At 48.0% G+C, this 21,495-nt stretch overlaps 1 protein-coding gene across 1 annotated transcript in view; it reads right to left on the bottom strand.

Annotated features, from left to right (window-relative positions):
* Positions 1-21,495, bottom strand: part of LOC142494627 (uncharacterized) — a 223,779-nt gene that overhangs the window by 126,806 nt on the left and 75,478 nt on the right. Inside the window, exon 3 of the mRNA XM_075599057.1 lies at positions 20,129-20,369. The gene's annotated coding sequence lies outside the window, so the exon portion shown is untranslated. The remainder of the gene's footprint in view (positions 1-20,128; positions 20,370-21,495) is intronic.

The following is a 21,495-nucleotide window of genomic DNA, read 5'->3' as shown; positions in this document are numbered from 1 at the left end:
CTCTCAGACACACACACACACACACACACTCTCTCAGACACACACACACTCTCTCAGACACACACACGCTCTCTCTCAGACACACACACGCTCTCTCTCAGACACACACACACTCTCTCAGACACACACACACACTCTCTCAGACACACACACACTCTCAGACACACACACACACTCTCAGACACACACACACACTCTCAGACACACACACTCTCTCAGACACACACACACTCTCTCAGACACACACAGGGGGAGAGAAATCTGATCGGGGGGGATCAGAGCAGGTGCCCTCCGCAACTGCTGCTCGGTGTGGGGAGAAGGAGGACCGTGTACGTGCGCATGGGGGGGGGGGAATCTGAGCATGGGGGATCGGAGCAGGTGCCATCCTCCGCAACTGCTACCCGGTGTGGGGAGGAGGGCCGTGTAAGTGCACAGGGGGGGCGGAGCAGGGAGGGATCGGAGCAGGTACCCTCCACAACTGCTGCCCGGTGTGGGGAGGAGGAGGAGAGGCGGTAGTGAGGTGTCTCTCCCACCGCAGACTCATTCTTCTATCCCCCAAGCCTCTTATACCCCCTTCCCCCCCATCCCCCACTCCTCTTATACCCTCTCCCCCCCGGAGCGCTGCTTACCCGTGCCGCCCTGGTGATACTCAGGTCCTTAATCACCTCAGGCGGCTGCTGCCACACACAGACAGTGACACACAAACACAGTGACCGTGAAACAGACAGTGACACACACACACAGAGACACACACACACACCGTGACAGTGAGATACACACACACACAGAGAGACAGTGAGACACACAGAGACCGTGAGACACACAGAGACCGTGAGACACACAGAGACCATGAGACACACAGAGACCGTGAGACACACAAAGACCGTGAGACACAGAGACCGTGAGACACACACACACACAGAGAGACAGTGACACACACACACACACACAGAGACAGTGACACACACACACACAGACAGTGACACACACACACACACAGAGACAGTGACACACACACACACACACACACACACACAGAGACAGTGACACACACACACACACACACACAGAGACAGTGACACACACACACACACACACACACACACACAGACAGTGACACACACACACCGAGACACTGACACACAGTGTCAGACACACACAGTGACAGTGCCAGACACACACAGTGACAGTGCCAGACACACACAGTGACAGTGCCAGACACACACAGTGCCAGTGCCAGACACACACAGTGACAGTGCCAGACACACACAGTGACAGTGCCAGACACACACACAGTGACATTGACACACACACACACACACACACACACACACACACACAGAGACAGTGACACACACACACAGAGACAGTGACACACACACACACACAGACAGTGGCACACACACACAGAGACAGTGACACACACACACAGAGACAGTGACACACACACACACAGACAGTGACACACACACACACACAGACAGTGACACACACACAGACAGTGACACACACACACAGACAGTGACACACACACACACAAACACACACACACACAGAGACAGTGACACACACACACACACACACACACACACAGAGACAGTGACACACACACACACACACACACACACAGAGACAGTGACACACACACAGAGACAGTGACACACACACACAGACACACAGTGACACACAGTGACATTGCCAGACACACACAGTGACATTGCCAGACACACACAGTGACAGTGCCAGACACACACAGTGACAGTGCCAGACACACACAGTGACAGTGCCAGACACACATAGTGACAGTGCCAGACACACAGTGACAGTGCCAGACACACACACAGTGACATTGACACACACACACACACACAGTGACACACACACACACACACACAGAGACAGTGACACACACACACACACACAGAGACAGTGACACACACACAGAGAGACAGTGACACACACACAGAGACAGTGACACACACACAGAGACAGTGACACACACACACAGAGACAGTGACACACACACACACACACACAGACAGTGACACAAAGTGACAGTCACACACAGTGACAGTGACACACAGTGACAGTCACACACAGAGTGACAGTGCCAGACACACACAGTGACAGTGCCAGACACACACACAGTGACATTGACACACACACACACACAGTGACATTGACACACACACACACACACACACACACAGTGACATTGACACACACACACACACACAATGACAGAGACAGACACACACACACACAATGACAGAGACAGACACACACAGTGACACACACAGTGACACACACACACAATAACCTCACCTCTGCAAACACACACAAAAATAAGGCCTCTCCCCCCTTGGGGTGGGTAAGGTGCCTGGGAGGGGGTATAAGGGGGCATGTGGGTTACCTGGGGCCCGTGGATGGGCTGCTGGAGCTGCATAGGTAGCCAGTGCAGCTCAGAGACTGGCAGGCCCGCGGAGCCTAAAGGGAGGGACAGAGGGGCGGAGCCTAAGGAGCCCGGCATTACTGGAGGAGAGTAGGGAGGGGGCAGTGCTGTAGGAAGAGGCGGACTATTCTTGCAGGCTTCCCGGGGGCCGGACCAAATGACTTCGCGGGTCTTACACGGCCCGCGGGCCGGACGTTCCCCACCCCTGCTGTACGTTCTCCCTACCTACCAGTTAGACTGTAAGCTCCTCGGAGCAGGGACTCCTCTTCCTGAATGTTACTTTTATATCTGAAGCACTTATTCCCATGACCTGTTATTTATATTATCTGTTATTTATTTGATTACCACGTGTATTACTACTGTGAAGCGCTACACTGGCGACACACTTTATTCGAGCTCGGCTAGTCCCACGAATTCGGGTATACCCGGGTGTATTGAGGTTTGTGACTGTTTTCTGCCCGAGTGCATTGGGTTATTTTCCAGGCAGGGAATGAAGCATTTTATTCCCGCTGGCTGCAATACTGCACAGTATATATATATATACTGCATTACAATTCATGAATTTATGCCATCTGGTAGACACGCGAAGCATTGCAGCCTATTAAATCCTAATCATTATCATTTAACAGATCAGCCGCCCGTCAGCCAGGCATGAACCCAGGCTGGGAAGGCAAACGCAACGGGGCTTGTCAGAGGTGAGGAGCGGCGCATTCCAGGTATCTGCCAGGTACATACTGGGTATTTGCTCGAATAAAGTGTGTCGGTGCAGTATGTACATTAATGGCGCTATATAAATAAAGACATACAATACAATACAAAGATATTGCATTCGAGGTGTACTCAATATTCATTTAATATTATAAATGAACATAGTTAGGGTCACCTATATGTACGTCCTTCTCCTGGATATAACCGAATTGCACAAATATTTTTGCCTGAATTTGGGGCCCCCCAGCACAATGTTGCCAGAACATGCAGTCTGGGATTGCACGTGACACGGCGCTGGCATTTCCCTTCATCTCTCTGCCAATTAAATTACTCCTGTGTGGTGATGTCATCTATTAAGGGCAGGGGTTAACAACAACTGATCCTAGGTGTGGCAAGTATGGAATTAGAGGGAGTACACTCTTCATTATTGCATATAAAATTACTAAGATGTATGCATATCTTTATTTATAAAGCGTGTACAGTGTACTCAGCGCTTTACTTGACTGCAGCATTCCTGCATTCATCTTCCAACGCCCGGCCGTGCCACCCAGATCCCAATAAAACACGCTGGCAATTGTGGATGAAAAAACGGTCACAGCTTCATTAAACTTTACAACGTGAACATTGCCAGCGAAACATGATTACCAACATCCAATGCCAACCACTGGCGTCACTGCCAAGTGTGCACATAAAACCGTAACGTATCAAAGGTTGGTGCCACGTAGCTATGGCATTGGCGCTCCCTTCCCACGCCCAGCAGGGTCAATACCCACACCATATCCCACATCTACACCAGCTGGCAAGGACATCCCGCCACTCGCGAGCCTTTTTTAACCTTCACATTGACTCTGCGCCCCACACACTATCAGAGCCTTTCAAACCCATCCTGCAAACTCATATTAAATAAAGTATATCCAGGCCAATGTCTGTCAAATGAACACTATCATCCCGTAATAAATCCCCAATATCGCCTTCCAATTCCTTAGGTCTCACTACCACTCCACCAACTCTCTTGACAAATTTGGAAACCGTCAAATTAACCTTTTTCTTACACTTTTTAATCGCCATCCAACCCTTAGCATCCCACCAAAAAACTCTAGTAACAAAATCAGAGACCAAACGAGGACCACATTTTTAAATGTAACCAAACATTTTGATAAATCATATTTCATTATATTCATTAACAGAACAGTCTTTAGCCGGCCCAAATAATTCCCACCTTTATGGATTACCATAATCACCGGACCCAAGATTAAACCTCTGATTTCCATAATCTCTCTGAGAGCCACCTGCGACTCTCTGAGAGCACCCCACTAGGACTCGAACACCTCTTCACTTTACCCTTGTAAAGGCCAATCCAAGGCGCCTACCATACATCCTGGCCTCAACCCTTCTCGCTGCCCAGTACACATAGGAATGCCCATTAATCCACACAGCCGGGGATGAACCTGAGCAAACAACCATAAAGAAACATTACCTTAATTAATTATATAAGGTTGAACACAACTATGATAATGCTTAGATTCCTATTGCCCAATCTGCATTATTTCCTCCTCCTTTTAAACCTAATCTCGCATCTTTCGTAGCTGCCCCAATCCTGAACGAATGAGTTCCAAAATCTCTGGGATAACCCTACAGTGCACCCAGACACGAAGAGCCTTGCAATGCATACAACAAATCCCTTAACCCTAATTCAGAACCCAACCACACCTTCAGATACTAAAACATCCTACCCATGAACCTCTCCAGGTCTGCTCGCACCAATAGCCCCCAATTCGCTGATTCTTAGGGCCCAACAAAATGCTAACGGAAATGCCGGCGGGAAAATAACAGCTTCGTAACTGGAAAAATAAATCTTATCCAGCACCACCATCAAGCTCTCCAACAACTCGAGCGTCATCGGTCTACACCAATCCGGCTTCACAGACCATTTCTTCCAGCCCTTCAGTACATGTCTAACCATGAACTCCTTCATCACATCCTTCCACCTCATCAGCTTGAAGAAAAAGCCCAACCAAGCCAACTTGCTTTCAACCATCATACCTGAAGCACCTGAACTATGCAATTGACATAAAAACATTAACATCAACTGTGCCACATCAACCTCAGCGCCCCATACCTAGCCAGGTAGGTCTAGCCAGACCTATCCACTCATTCCAGACAGTACTCCAACTATACGCACTGAGACAGTACGTTCTTTCCCAAATCTAAGATTTCTCCGAGACCAGGCTACAGAAGGTATCCGGGCAACTCAAACTCCCTGCTGCTGCCTCCGGAGCCAACCACCGAAACGCGCCCCTCTGAAAACGAGATAAAGCGTCCGCTATAGAATGTTCAACACCAGGAACATGTCGCGGCAAGAACCAGAGGTTTTGTTCCAAGCAAAGAACCAAATGCCTAAGCAACTTCACAACTGTCATGGATCTCGACAACAACTTATCGATTACCTGAACCACACCCAGAGATTGTCTGACCAAAAAAAACAACTCCCCTGTTCCTCTATTAGAAGACCTCTCTCATACGGAGGATAAGGTGATGTCATCCATCAAAAAAAAGGCTCTTGTTGACCTTTATCGTGACCCTAAGATTTTTCATGCCTAAAACCTGCTTTGGATATTCTCCTATTCCTCAGTCTGATTCCCCAAACCTCCACCGCTAACACGACTGGGAATAGCTCCAGCAAAGCAACATTTTGAGTCTTCTAACCAATAACGCTAGCTATTAATTAAAAATGGTCTTGGGCAGCTGCTGCTTCCTATCGAATGCGTGTCCCCTCATATCACAACGTGCCCTATCCACCACTTTGCTATCCTCCGTTAGTAATGCCAAAACATCCACAAATTAGCCCTTCCATATGTATCACTTAACTTCATCATTTAAATGCATCCCTAAGGGGCGGTAAGGGACATCCCTGACATATATACTTAGCTCTCTCTATTCAACAAGCAACAGAGAAGCCCAATGCTACATCCAATATGACAAAAATACACCGTAAAATACTTATATATTCTCTTGAAAAAGGGTCATTTAGTTTAACCCTTTGGCCAAAGCATTGTAAGCCTGTGAGCCACGACAAGGCAGACCCAGTTCACAGGCCCTAACACTACCAGATAAAATACTAATATACCTCTATTAGGATTACAATTTTCATTTACCTCTATTAGGAGGGAGAAAGACCAACATTGGATCTATATCCAGTAGAATGTAAAAGACCTGCTGACTTGGGAAGTGGGGAGGGGTGAGCTTAAAACCCTGGGAAGGAGGAGCCACTAACCTCCAACAGCTGAGACAGCTGAAAATAAGTTTACAAACAACACACAGAACCTCGGCAAGCTCATTTTGGGAACGCCTGAGCCCCTACAAATAAGTTGTTTGTTAACTTATTTTCAGCTGTCCCAGCTGTTGGAGGTTAGTGGCTCCTCCTTCCCAGGGTTTTAAGCTCACCCCTCCCTACTTGGTACCACAACATGAAAAGGTACATTGGGGGCGGGGGGGGGATCTGTGGCTTTCCGTGACCTGAGGAGAGTACGGTTCAGTTGTGGAAGTCTGAAGAAGAAATAAACAACTGAAATAAAAATATGTTGGGTAGATTGCTGCTTTAAGAAACTGAAAACAACCCAAGTTAGATGAGTATGTATAGTTAGGGTGACCAGACGTCCCAGTTTTTAGCCGTTTGTCCCGATTTTTCTGGCCACTGCCCCAGCCGCGCATGCACGGACGGTAAGCGCTCACCGCGCACCCGAAGTTGGCGTTTGCCGTTTGCGAGTGCCCAGTCGGTGCTCGCGACATTTGTCCCTGGTTTTTGCCGGGAGAAATATGGTCACCTCTACTGTATGTATAGTGCATCTGAGAACACGGAGGAGGATAGATACTCAGGGAGGAGAATGATAACAAACAGGGTTTAATTAGGGCAGATACAATCAATCCTGGGTAAACAGAATAACAGGCAAGGTAAAAATAAACGGGACTGGGAAACAGGGACAGGGACATGGACAAGGGAAATGGACAAGGGCAAGAGACAGGGGGGACTGGTGAGAAAATAAAGCGTTGAAACGCCAGGAAGGAGCACGTTCCTGGAGTTTACATAGGGGACAGAGGAGGAACTGGGTAGGTACAAATTTATGCTATCCTATTTCAACTCTGCCCTCTCGCAAGCTAAACAAGCCTACTTTTCTGCACTAATCAACATGCACAAGTCTAACCCACGCCGACTGTTCTCTGTCTTTGATACTCTACTCAAACCACCCTCAGCTGCCTCTCCTTCCTCCATCTCCGCTCAGGACTTTGCTGACTATTTTAAGGAAAAGGTGGAATCCATACGTCAGAACATCCCCTCTGTTTCTTCTTCCCATCCTACACCTCTTCCTAACTCTCCTCCTTCCTTCCTTGACTCTTTTTCCACTGTCTCAGAGGAGGATGTGTCGCTGTTGATCGCCACTTCTCCCTCTACCACTTGCCCTCTTGACCCCATTCCCTCCCATCTCCTAAAACCTCTTGCTCCTACTATAATCCCTACGCTCACACACATTTTTAACTCCTCCCTCTGCTCTGGAACCTTTCCATCCTCCTTCAAACATGCAACAGTCATACCATTACTCAAAAACAGCAAGCTTGACCCTACCTGTCTTTCTAACTATCGACCTGTCTCCCTCCTGCCTTTTGCCTCTAAACTCCTTGAACGTCTTGTATTCTCTCGCTTGCTCCATTTTCTCAACACCTATTCTCTCCTAGACCCTCTACAATCTGGCTTCCGCACTGCTCACTCCACGGAAACAGCCCTCACTAAAATAACTGACGACCTCCATGCTGCCAAAGACAGAGGTCATTACACTCTGCTCATATTACTCGAACTCTCTGCAGCATTTGACAGCGTGGACCACCCTCTTCTCCTTCACATTCTCCATACTCTTGGTATTCGGAACAAAGCTCTATCCTGGATCTCATCCTACCTCTCCCATCGTACTTTCAGTGTCTCTTCTGCTAACACCTCCTCCTCCTCTATTGATCTCTCTGTGGGGGTACCCCAGTGCTCTGTCCTGGGACCTCTTCTCTTTTCTCTGTACACACTCTCTCTAGGTGACCTAATAACATCTTTTGGGTTTAAATATCACCTCTATGCTGACGACACACAAATATACTTTTCAACACCTGACCTTACACCTGCTATACAGACCAAAGTTTCTGAATGTCTCTCTGCTATATCATCCTGGATGGCCCTCCGTCGCCTTAAACTCAACATGGCTAAAACAGAGCTCCTCATACTTCCTCCCAAACCTGGCCCTACTACCTCCTTCCACATTACTGTTGGAACTACGATCATCCACTCAGTAGCCCAAGCACGCTGCCTAGGGGTCACACTCGACTCCTCTCTCACATTCGCCCCTCACATTCAAAACATTTCTAAAACTTGTCACTTTTTCCTCCGCAATATAACAAAGATACGCCCTTTCCTCTGTTGCTCGACTGCTAAAACTCTGACTCAGGCCCTCATTCTCTCCCGTCTTGATTACTGTAACCTCCTGCTGTCCGGCCTTCCTGCCTCTCACCTGTCTCCCCTACAATCTATCCTAAATGCTGCTGCCAGAATCACTCTACTCTTTCCCAGATCTGTCTCAGCATCTCCCCTCCTGAAATCCCTCTCCTGGCTTCCAATCAAATCCCGCATCTCACACTCCATTCTTCTCCTCACTTTTAAAGCTTTACACTCTTCTGCCCCTCCTTACATCTCAGCCCTAATTTCTCGCACACACACACACAATAAAGCCAGTTTAGATTCAGTTTCTGCTCTCGAAGCTTTAGATTATTACTAGATGGGGTTTTTACGATTATGTTTTTTTGGGGGGGGTTATGTTTAAGTCTCCTGGGGCCACGTAGCAAAGTCTCCCGGGGCCACGTAGCAAAGTCTCCCGCGGATACGTGGCAAAGTCTCCTGGGGCCATGTAGCAAAGTCTCCTGGGGCCACGTAGCAAAGTCTCCCGGGGCCACGTAGCAAAGTCTCCCGGGGCCACGTAGCAAAGTCTCCCAAGGCCACGGAGCAAAGTCTCCCGGGGCCACGTAGCAAAGTCTCCCGGGGCCACGTAGCAAAGTCTCCCGCATATACGTGGCAAAGTCTCCTGGGGCCATGTAGCAAAGTCTCCTGGGGCCACGTAGCAAAGTCTCCCGGGGCCACGTAGCAAAGTCTCCCGGGGCCACGTAGCAAAGTCTCCTGGGGCCAAGTAGCAAAGTCTCCCAGGGCCACGGAGCAAAGTCTCCCAAGGCCACGGAGCAAAGTCTCCTGTAGATATGTGGCAAAGTCTCCCGGGGCCACGTAGCAAAGTCTCCCGGGGCCACGTAGCAAAGTCACCATGGGGCCACGTAGCAAAGTCTCCCGGGGCCACGGAGCAGTCTCCCGCGGATACGTAGCAAAGTCTCCCGCGGATATATGGCAAAGTCTCCCGGGGCCACGGAGCAAAGTCTCCCGGGGCCACAGAGCAAAGTCTCACGGGGCCACGGAGCAAAGTCTCCCGGTGCCACGGAACAAAGTCTCCCGTGGGCCACTGAGCAAAGTCTCCCGATGCCACGGAGCAAAGTCTCCCGGTGCCACGGAGCAAAGTCTCCCGGTTCCACGTAGCAAAGTCTCCCGGGGCCACGGAGCAACGTCTCCCGGTGCCACGGAACAAAGTCTCCCGGGGCCGCGGAGCAAAGTCTCTCAGGGCTAAAACCAATAAACACCGGAAATGAATCCAGAATCACTCGACTCTTTCCTAAATCTGTCTCCGCATCTCCCCTGCTGAAATCCCTCTCCTGGCTTCCGATCAAATCCCGTAGTTACATAATAAGACAAAACAATGTACAGTATTGAGTTGAGGTGAATTTGAGGTGCTGTACCATACACTACCCCCATAGTCATTATTTGGCATTAGCATCTGCTGTGTTAATGCTCTTTCTAACCAATAAGCTTAGGCGGGATTGATTTCTAGAAAGTACACCCAGTTTGGGACACATTTTGGATGTCATTTTGTAAATATACAAACCAAATGTTGTGCGTCAGATAACTTCTTCGATTGACAAATCTGATGTCTCGCTTCTGCCCACTCCCTCAAAAACTAATAGAGAGATGAACCTCAATGTTGCTCGTGTTGTCATCTCAGTTCCTAAGGCCCAAAGAAGAGGCCCCAACCATTACTACCAGCATGAAACACTCTCAGCAGAGCACATTGCAGAACACTCAATCATGAAGACATTCACAAAAGTACCTTCCTTACAGAGAAGTAGAAAGGACAAACCTGTATGATCAGTAAATATGGTAATACACTGGCGACACACTTTATTCGAGCTCGGCTAGTCCCACGAATTCGGGTATACCCGGGTGTATTGAGGTTTGTGACTGTTTTCTGCCCGAGTATATTGGGTTATTTTCTAGGCAGGGATTGAAGCATTTTATTCCCCCTGGCTGCAATACTGCACAGTATATATATATATACTGCATTACAATTCATGAATTTATGCCATCTGGTAGACACGCGAAGCATTGCAGCCTATTAAATCCTAATCATTATCATTTAACAAATCAGCCGCCCATCAGCCAGGCATGAACCCAGGCTGGGAAGGCAAATGCAACGGGGCTTGTCAGAGGTGAGGAGCGGCGCATTCCAGGTATCTGCCAGGTACATACCGGGTATTTGCTCGAATAAAGTGTGTCGGTGCAGTATAGGGAAGATACTGGTTTTCATAAGGTAGTCTTCTCAGATCATACTAAAATGTATCATTGCACAAGTAGGACACAGGAAATCATGCAGACATACAGTACACATACAAATACTGTGTGGCAAAAACCCCAACACAAATTCACTCAACATCCAAATCCTGCACAAGTCATCAAAATATATTCTCCAATATATATCACTGCTTCTTCCATGTCCCTTGTGATGACCGAGGCTCAGATTCAGAGGGCTAAGTGAGTTATTGTCAAATGTTACGTTTTTGCTTTAAAGCTGCAGTTCAGTCTTTTTTTTTTTTTTTTTTTTACATTTATTTTTTTACTTCAATAGTTTTATGTGTGCAATCTCTAATTAGCTAAAGAACTGTATAGCTGCAGGTCAATTCGTTCTCCATGTATTGATAGGTCGAAATTTGGTGACATATTAAAAGCTGGGATTTGTTTATAATCTGCTTGACTGGCAGTGGAAGCTCATGAATATTCATGAGCACTCCTGCACTGACATGTGCTAGAGGGAGGGCAGGTCTGACAAAGGGGTGTGCCAGGGCTTGTGACAGGACATGAAGGGGCAGTGCCTTAGCAAATGGCTGTTAAAATAGAATACAAGAAAATTGGTCTTTCAAAGTTGTTTTTTTAAAAACAGAAAATGCTAAAAGTATTTTTTCTTACTACAGAACTGATTTATTTAAAAAAACACACATGCAGGATATTGCCTGAACTGCAGCTTTAACGGCTTCTTCCAAGCTCAACAACGTCAGGTTAAGGCTGCGTCCATAGGGTGGAGGCGCGCGGAGGCTGAGGGAAAGCGGGTGCGTTCCCTGGCCATAGTACTCGGGTCGTGGGGGGCGTTCATGGGGGCGTTCCCCATTGGGCGAACCGCTCACGTGACCGCCCTATCGCGTGGGAAATCAGTTTTAACTGGTTTCTCGCGCATCGTGCGGCCCCTCCTGCCTCCGCGCGCACGCACCCGCACGCCGCATGGACGCGATCACTGTCTTGAGGCAGTCTTATTGAGCAGCGTGCGGACACGTCCGCGCGGTCGTCCATACCATGGACGCTGCCTAAGTCATGTTTTCGGCCGGAAAAGGGCATTGCGTTAACACGGAGATGCAAACGAAACGCTTCACCCTAAGGGCTGGGTCCCGCTGCGCCCGGCGGCGCGGACGGCCGCGTGAGCATTCCCCACCAGCAGGGGAATCCTCCCGAGCAGGACCCAGTACCCCCTCGCTGCACGGCTCACTACACGCTGTGACGCGTCAGCCGCCACGGGATGCAATAAAATTGTGATCCCCAGCGGTGACGCGTCACGTGGTGCGCTGATGAGCCAATCAGCGGCAGGGGCGGGAGCGGGAGCGGGAGCTGTCAGACAGCTTCCTGCACAAGGTAGGGTGTGTCTGTGTGTGTGTGTGTGTGTGTGTGTGTGTCTGTGTGTGTGTGTGTGTGCCAGCGTGTGAGGAGGGCATTTGTGGGGGAAGGGGGAGGGAGCTGCTGCGGGCTGCCGGAAGGTAAGCAGCCCGGGAGCCCGAGCCCGTGGAGGGAGGGGGGGGGAGTAGCGGGTCCCTCCGCTCAAGCCACGCCCCCCCACTCCCGCTCCGGCTCCCTACAGACCGCATATCGCGGTCTGTGCCTGTCAGCGCCCCGCCTGTCTGCAGTGCGGGCGCGCTGACTGAGGGAGCGGGGCCTTAGCCCAGCGGTGCGCAAACTGTGGGGCGCGACCCCGAGGGGGGGCGCGACACTGCCGACGGGGGGCGCGGGGTTTACAGAGGCCCCGCGCGCTTCCCGAAGGCACTTAAATTAAGTGCCGGGGGAGCTGCAGGGCCTCTGTAAACCTAACTTACCGTGGCTCCGGCGGCTTCCTCCCTGCGTCGCCATGGCAACGCGGCGTCAAAATGACGCTGCGAGGTCATGTGACGTCACGTTGCTATGGCAACGTGACGTCATTTCGCCGGAGCGCGGGTAAGTTGGGGTTGGGGGGGGGGCGCGGGAGTGAGGGGACAGCCGGCAGGGGGGCGCAGGGAAAAAAGTTTGCGCCCCCCTGCCTTAGCCTAAGGCCTCGATCATACCAGATGCCGCTAGGCGGCAGCGCGATCTGGTGACGTCGTGCAGAGGAGACAGGAGAGGAGTGAAGCAGAGGAGACAGGGAGGCATGGCCGTGAGTGGTTCGCCCTCATTGGCTAAACACACCTGAGATACTGTACCTGGGAATTATGGCAAACTAAACTCTCACTTGTGAGCACATTCACGTGTGTCAGACAGGTCTGCAACGCTACTTTTCCCCATTATCTACTAGCATACAGGGCTTCCACTGCAGCCAGGGATTCTGGGTAATGAAATGCAAATGAGCACTCGCAGTGTGTCACTCTGCCTCCTGTCCAACTTCCAATCATTTGAATAGCCGCTTTCCCAGATACAGTATCTCAGGGGTGCTCAGTTTTGTATCTCTCTGCGTATTATATAAAAGGAGATTGGAGAGACATATCAATTACAAAAAGGTCTCTCTCTCTCTCTCTCAAGGGTTAATGCAAATTAGTGCTAAGGCAAAAAGACAAGGAAACCCCGCGTGTGCTGTCTCGTGTTGTATGTCGTATGGTTAGAACCCCTGGCAGCTGGACGCGTAGAGAAACTCCCACAAGCTCCTATGTGAGATCTCCCTCGCCAAAAACCGTGAGAAAGACGCACACACCGCACCGGGGGTCAGTATTTAAGTAATAATCCCCGAAGAACAGGGCATTACTGGCCAATAATGCCCTGGTCGGAAGAGTTGAAGGCCCGAAGCGAAGCCGAGGGACTTTAACCCAGCCAGGGCATTATTGGTCAGTAATGCCCTGTTCTGAGGGGATTATTACTATTATAGGCTAAATGTAGGCTTATTTTTTATTTTATTTTTAATTTTTCATAAAAAGATACATTTTTGTAGTCATATTGATTTTTATCAGCATGGTTGTCTACATCAGGGGGGCGCAAACTTTTTTCCCTGCGCCCCCCTGCCGGCTGTCCCCTCACTCCCACGCCCCCCTCCCAACCCCAACTTACCCGCGCTCCGGCGTAATGACGTCACGTTGCCATAGCAACGTGACGTCACATGACCTCGCAGCGTCATTTTGACGCCGCGTTGCCATGGCCACACAGGGAGGAAGCCGCCGGAGCCACGGTAAGTTAGGTTTACAGAGGCCCTGCAGCTCCCCCGGCACTTAATTTAAGTGCCTTTGGGAAGCTCGCGGGGCCTCTGTAAACCCCGCGCCCCCCGTCGGCAGTGTCGCGCCCCCCCTGGGAGTCGCGCCCCACAGTTTGCGCACCGCTGGTCTACATTCTTATGCTTTTATTGCAAGTTTATTAAAAGGAAATTGTACATACACACAGCCCCCTCTACACACACACACACACACACACACACACACACACACACACACACACACACACACACACACACTACAACCCCCCCTCTATATACACAAACACACTCTGCAGTCCCCCCGACACACTGCAGCCCGCCCCTCTACACCCACAAAACACAGGCACACACACACACACCAAAACACACTCTTCAGCCTTTCTCCACCATCTACACTCACTGACACACACACACACACACACACACACACACAGCAGCCCCCCTCTACACCCACAAAACAGACTGCTGGCCCCCCCTATATCCATAAAACAAACACCAGCAGCCCCCCTCTACACCCCCCATGTAAACCCACACAAAACACTCTGCACCCCTCCTCCACCCACAAAACACACACTGCAGACACACACAAACCAACAAACTGCCAGCTCTACATCCACAAAACACTCTGCACCCCTCCTCCACCCACAAAACACACACTATAGCCCCCCCTCTGCACCTACAAAACACACTGCAGAGAGACACACAAATCAACAAAACAGACTGCCACCTCTCCATCCACAAAACACACACCAGCAGCCCCCCCACCAAACCCTCTGCAGCCCCCTGTAAACCCACACACTGCAGACACACACACCAACAAAACACTCTGCACCCCTCCTCCACCCACAAAACACACACTGAAGACACACACACTGCAGCTCCCCCTCTACAGCAACAAAACACACACACAGCAGACACACACCAACAAGCCTTTGCTGCCCCCCTCTACACCCACAAAACACACACCACCAGAAGACACACACTAATAAAACACACTGCTGACCCCCTTTACACCCACAAAACACACACACACAAACCTTTCCCCTCACTCTTCTGTGCAGAGCTCTCTGCAGGCAGGGAGGGGGAGGGGTCAGTGCCTTGCTGGTGCCTTCTGTCCAATCACCTCTCCTGTCTAAGGCCTCGTTCAGGGTGCCAGAGGCAGGAGTTGGAGGGCGAGCGTTCGCGTGTGCGAGCTGCAGTGTGCTGGGCAATGTGTGCACATCCTCCCCAGCAGAACTTTTCAGGAGTTGAGGAGGCGGGGAGGGGGCGGGGCTACAGACGGCAGCTTAGGGATCGGAGTTGCAGTCTTGAAATCATTGTCGAGAATGATTTCATTGGCTGCCGAAGTACCAGTGACGCTGTTTCAGCTTCAAAAAACAACTTGGTTTGTTTATTGAAACTGTAGCCAGCGTCAACTCCGTACTTCGGAGACAGGGCAGCTGCTACCCTGACAACCACAATTCCCTTTCAATACATTGTTTCGGAACGGCAGCTCGCACGTAAGCACGCCCTCCCTCCGAAGCCAGCACCCTGAACGAGGCCTAAGGGCAAATGTCACGCGTTGTGAATGAAAGCTGAAAGCCGATTGGCTGAAAAACTTTGCAAGCTGCCAAAAATTCCGGCCCATTACTGATTGGTTAAAATTCCGGGCATTATCCAATCAGAGAGCAGGGATTTCAATAATGCCTGGAATTTACCAGCCTTAGCCTGTAATAATATATAACAAAGATCTACATGGAGTCCAAAAAGAACCTGAAACAATGGTCTATAAACCAATCAAATGGAAATAAAACGCAAGTATAAAATGGTGTCAGCGTATTATTAGGTGTTTGGTGGGACGGCCTTTGGGAAGGTTATGAAGGAATCCGAGGGACAAGGCTATGACATAGTTAGGGGATCAGACATATGAAAAAGGGAAAGGAAGGAAAAAAGAAAGTATGAATAAATGTAATAACCAGGATTGAGTACACCAGAATATAAAGGGAGCTCACACCTGCAAATTTCTTGGAAAGATTTCCCCGTGAGAGCGGTTCCGGCGCCCCCGAAACATCGCGCGTGTCGGCCCTCGATATTCTTTTATTCTTATCCGTTATCCTTCTTACATTTACTGATACGTTTTGTACCCTGATTTGTATGTTGCCCTGAATATAAACCTGTTTCTACTTTGCTAAGACCGTGTGCAGACTCGGCCTGTATCAGGGGAATCATATTTCCGCCTTTGCGAATTGTTTATCCCGTCAATAAATAATCAGCAGTGGTTGACAAATCACCCAAAAATCTACTCGCCGAACGAAAAAATCTACTCGCCATCTAGTCCCGCTCCCAATCCCGCCCTGCTTGGTGTCGTCCATGAGGAGGTCGCCACTGGGTCAAATCAAGTCGCCACGGGCCTGTATTTTAATAGATTTGTCGAACACTGATAATCAGAAACAAATATTCAAGAAAACTGCGGCCGGGGGGGGGGGAAAGGTGAAGGAGAATGCGCACAAACAAAAGAAGCGTCTCATACGATAGACCGTCTCATTCCCAGGTCATTAACACAAACGTCCGTTTTAGTTACCGCTATGCTCTTTATGGGGGAAAAACATGGCGTAACGTTGCGTTACTGCCCTTAGGGAATACAGCGTTACTGTTAACTTGGCATTAACGTAGGTTGACGTCATGTAAAGTGGGAGCTTGGTGAACCCCCCCCCCAAATCCCCCCGCCACGGAAACCTTACAAGTACTGCAGCAAATGAGAGCAAAAACAAATCGTATTATGCTGCTAAGATTCCACTGGCAACTAGGTCAGAGAAAAACACCTGAAAAAACCCCAGGGATATTTGAGGGGTTCAGTATTACAGGAATATAATTGTTCAACAACATTGGTTAAAGGGGCCGTCCCCACACAGCAACGTACATGGGTTTTTTCTTTTAAACGAGTCATCAGTGTAACGAGCTGCTTTAAAAAAAATATATAGAAAAAGGGGGGAAGTAAAACACAAAATGAATGTGTCTCCTAAAAGAATTCACTATACTGCACACCTACTTAATATAAAATTTAACTTTTAATATGATTACATAAAACATATGTTACCAAATCGTTGTGTATTGTGCATTAAAAATGAATTAAATTATCAGAACAGGCGTCCGTGTCAGTGATTGTATGTGGGAATAATCTCAGACAGCAAATTGTATTCGAGATAGCAGGACACAGAACGCTAATAGTCAGGGTTTAAACCCCTCTGGGACACCTATGAGACCAGGTACATGTATATATGTGTGGGTGTAACTAACGAACTCAGTGAATGATTGTATCACGAGAGTACTACAGTCCTGCTAGGACTTATAAACCACAGAGCACTAAGAGATGTTAATTTAGGGATGTATACCCGTCCACTCAGTAAAAAAGTGCTACTAATAGTATGATGATGGAGGGTAAATGATTCATAGCATAGTGAAACAATTGTTCACAGCATTATAGTCAATGAATCATTAAATGGCACACTCCAAATGAATATGTCATATAGAAAGCAGGAGGTTTGCACACTGAGTGTTAATAAAGTACCAATTTGGATCTACATAGATAGAGCCAGGAGACTACAGAACACTACATAAAAGCAGCTCCAAGTAGGAGACTGACAACATTGCGCGTCCAGCGCGCGTTTACCTCCAGCAAAGGAGCTTCCTCAGGGACAAATTTGCTGGGGGGAGGAAGAATGAACCCTTATATACCCTAGTAGTCCCTTGATTACAGATTGAACAATTGCCAGCTGTTGCACATGCGCAGTTGGTCAGTTGGCAAACTTCATGAATGCTGATTAAAACATCTGGGAACATTCCCACCTATTTAACAGTAATAATGCTGAATTTATTAAAAGGTTCGAGCGTTTTTAAGGCTTTTTTAAGCTTGTGTAGTAGTGTGGTATTCAATCGGCGAAATTACAGTCCAATGCGCATGCGTGCGAACTCAGAAAATCCAACCAGCCGAAGTAAAGCGTACTGCGCATGCGTGGGCACTTAGAGTAAAAATTGCTAAGTCGGAGTCCGTGTATCGCGCATGCGTGAAGACTTAAATGCTCCAGCCTAATGCCCGCGCAACTGCGCATGCACGGAAACTCTAAATGAGGCAAGAATACTGCCATAGTTCTAGCGTATTGCGCATGCGTTCCAATTTCAAAATTATTTGGCCAGTTTCCATCCGTGATCGCGCGCAGTGCGCATGCGTCGGGACTTGGAAAATTTCATTTCGAGTTTACGATACACGGACTCCGACTTAGCAATTTTTACTCTAAGTGCCCACGCATGCGCAGTACGCTTTACTTCGGCTGGTTGGATTTTCTGAGTTCGCAAGTCCGTGTATCGTAAACTCGAAATGAAATTTTCCAAGTCCCGACGCATGCGCACTGCGCGCGATCACGGATGGAAACTGGCCAAATAATTTTGAAATTGGAACGCATGCGCAATACGCTAGAACTATGGCAGTATTCTTGCCTCATTTAGAGTTTCCGTGCATGCGCAGTTGCGCGGGCATTAGGCTGGAGCATTTAAGTCTTCACGCATGCGCGATACACGGACTCCGACTTAGCAATTTTTACTCTAAGTGCCCACGCATGCGCAGTACGCTTTACTTCGGCTGGTTGGATTTTCTGAGTTCGCACGCATGCGCATTGGACTGTAATTTCGCCGATTGAATACCACACTACTACACAAGCTTAAAAAAGCCTTAAAAACGCTCGAAACTTTTAATAAATTCAGCATTATTACTGTTAAATAGGTGGGAATGTTCCCAGATGTTTTAATCAGCATTCATGAAGTTTGCCAACTGACCAACTGCGCATGTGCAACAGCTGGCAATTGTTCAATCTGTAATCAAGGGACTACTAGGGTATATAAGGGTTCATTCTTCCTCCCCCCAGCAAATTTGTCCCTGAGGAAGCTCCTTTGCTGGAGGGAAACGCGCGTTGGACGCGCAATGTTGTCAGTCTCCTACTTGGAGCTGCTTTTATGTAGTGTTCTGTAGTCTCCTGGCTCTATCTATGTAGATCCAAATTGGTACTTTATTAACACTCAGTGTGCAAACCTCCTGCTTTCTATATGACATATTCATTTGGAGTGTGCCATTTAATGATTCATTGACTATAATGCTGTGAACAATTGTTTCACTATGCTATGAATCATTTACCCTCCATCATCATACTATTAGTAGCACTTTTTTACTGAGTGGACGGGTATACATCCCTAAATTAACATCTCTTAGTGCTCTGTGGTTTATAAGTCCTAGCAGGACTGTAGTACTCTCGTGATACAATCATTCACTGAGTTCGTTAGTTACACCCACACATATATACATGTACCTGGTCTCATAGGTGTCCCAGAGGGGTTTAAACCCTGACTATTAGCGTTCTGTGTCCTGCTATCTCGAATACAATTTGCTGTCTGAGATTATTCCCACATACAATCACTGACACGGACGCCTGTTCTGATAATTTAATTCATTTTTAATGCACAATACACAACGATTTGGTAACATATGTTTTATGTAATTATATTAAAAGTTAAATTTTATATTAAGTAGGTGTGCAGTATAGTGAATTCTTTTAGGAGACACATTCATTTTGTGTTTTCCTTCCCCCCTTTTTCTGATTCACTTTTCAGTTCACAGTTTGCACCCACTTTTTTGATTACCATATATTTACTCTTTATTTCGCTTCAATTGGTGTGGTTTTGTGATCACTCCCTAACCCTAGTGCTTTCTCTAAAAAAAATATATATATTTAAAATTTTCTTTCACATTCCATAATAACATACTGTAATATTAATATTCTTTTGTCTTTTTTTTTTTTCCTTCTGGTATTCCACCTGCTCACATTTGTCAATTATCTTGTTGTAAAAGTAAAAAATGTAATTAAAAATAAAAATAAAAGAAATATAAAAAAGAAGAATAGCAGATGGCTTGTTTTGGAGACTGGCACGTCAGGGATTATAAAGCGTATTGAATGATAAAAACGAATTTTGCAACATTTGATTAAACTTTTCATTTCCGCCCCCCCCGCCTCCCCTCACACCCCTCACACAACATCTGGTGGGAGTTAAAAACAGGACTATTGCCGCCTACCTGGAAGCGTTGCGTTCCGCTGCTACCTGGAACACTTTCCTCGTGCGGAGAATCCTTCCCCGAGCCTCACGACTCTGTAATTCCACAAGTGGTTGCCATGGAAACGAGTTGGTACCCAGCCTCCATCTTTCCATCTCCCCCGGGCCTTGTCATTGAACGGTTCACAAGCCACCTCAGGTCTATTAGGGCCTCGTCAATGTGATTATTGTGTGCGGCCCTGGAGGCCGGAAGACCACCAATACTGAAAATACAAAGGATACAAAGTCCATCTATTAACGTCAAAGCTTCCAGGTGCAATACTAGCACAAAAAGCGGCTACATTAAAACATTGATAAATGGTAAATTTGTCCCCACAGGTTTTTAATGTGGGAGATTTTGATAAATTGACCCTAACATAAAACTGAGCAACAATCTTCAATTTTAAAATAAAAAAAATGCTTGATTTCCTTTATTAAAGTCAGGCGGTACCTTTTATTAAAATATAACGGGATCTATATATAAAAGGGACGCAATGGACTTTTTGGGCTAATAACATGACGATTAGAAAGGCATTTTAAATACGAAATGGGATGTTTGGCCGTGACCAAAACGCCGCTGGCATTCCGCCACCAGGACACTTTGACCGCAGGGCAGCTCGCCGCGGGACATTTCGCCGTGGTGTCCGGTCCTGTGCCCGTCCTACCCGACCAGCCGAGTTAGGTGTGCTGCTCAAACAACTGCGAGTTTAAATGTCCTCCGCGGGACATTTAAATTACATTTAAAGATGGCGCGTCAGAGCTGCCTGTCTAGGCAGTGTAGCGGTCCCACGTAGGACATTTAAACATGCAGTTGTGGGAGTGTGAGGTCGGGCGCGGCAGACCTGGCTTGACGGGTGAGGCAGACGGCTGTCAGGGGCAGGAGCGGACATTGAGGCGAAATGTCTCCGCGGCAAAGTGTCCCAGCTGCATTTTAGTCGCGGATAAATGTCCTACACCATTTTAAACATGCGTCTGTAAACATCAATGTACCAGTTATTCTCACCCTTTACCAAACCTGCTTGGGTTTTGCAGGAGTGATTCTGAGAGGTGTCCAAACGCAGACATTATATAGAGATGTGGCAAATTCTGCATCAGCTTATATCCTTGTTCTTCCAATATACACAAGTAAAATGCTCTGCCAAGCACTTTGTTTCTTAGGCCCGTTCTATACTGCATGCGGTGTGTGTGTGTGTGTGTGTGTGTGTGTGTGTGTGTGTGTGTGTGTGTGTGTGTGTGTGTGTGTGTGTGTGTGTGTGTGTGTGTGTGTGTGTGTGTGTGTGTGTGTGTGTGTGTATGAAGTCCTAAATAAGATTTTTTAACGAAAAAAAGTTTAATAAATATTTTTTTATT

The sequence above is a fragment of the Ascaphus truei genome, chromosome 5, assembly GCF_040206685.1.
Source record: "Ascaphus truei isolate aAscTru1 chromosome 5, aAscTru1.hap1, whole genome shotgun sequence".
Taxonomy (NCBI): domain Eukaryota; kingdom Metazoa; phylum Chordata; class Amphibia; order Anura; family Ascaphidae; genus Ascaphus; species Ascaphus truei.
The sequence above is the reverse complement of the archived record's forward strand: the minus strand, read 5'-3'. Positions and strand labels throughout refer to the sequence as shown.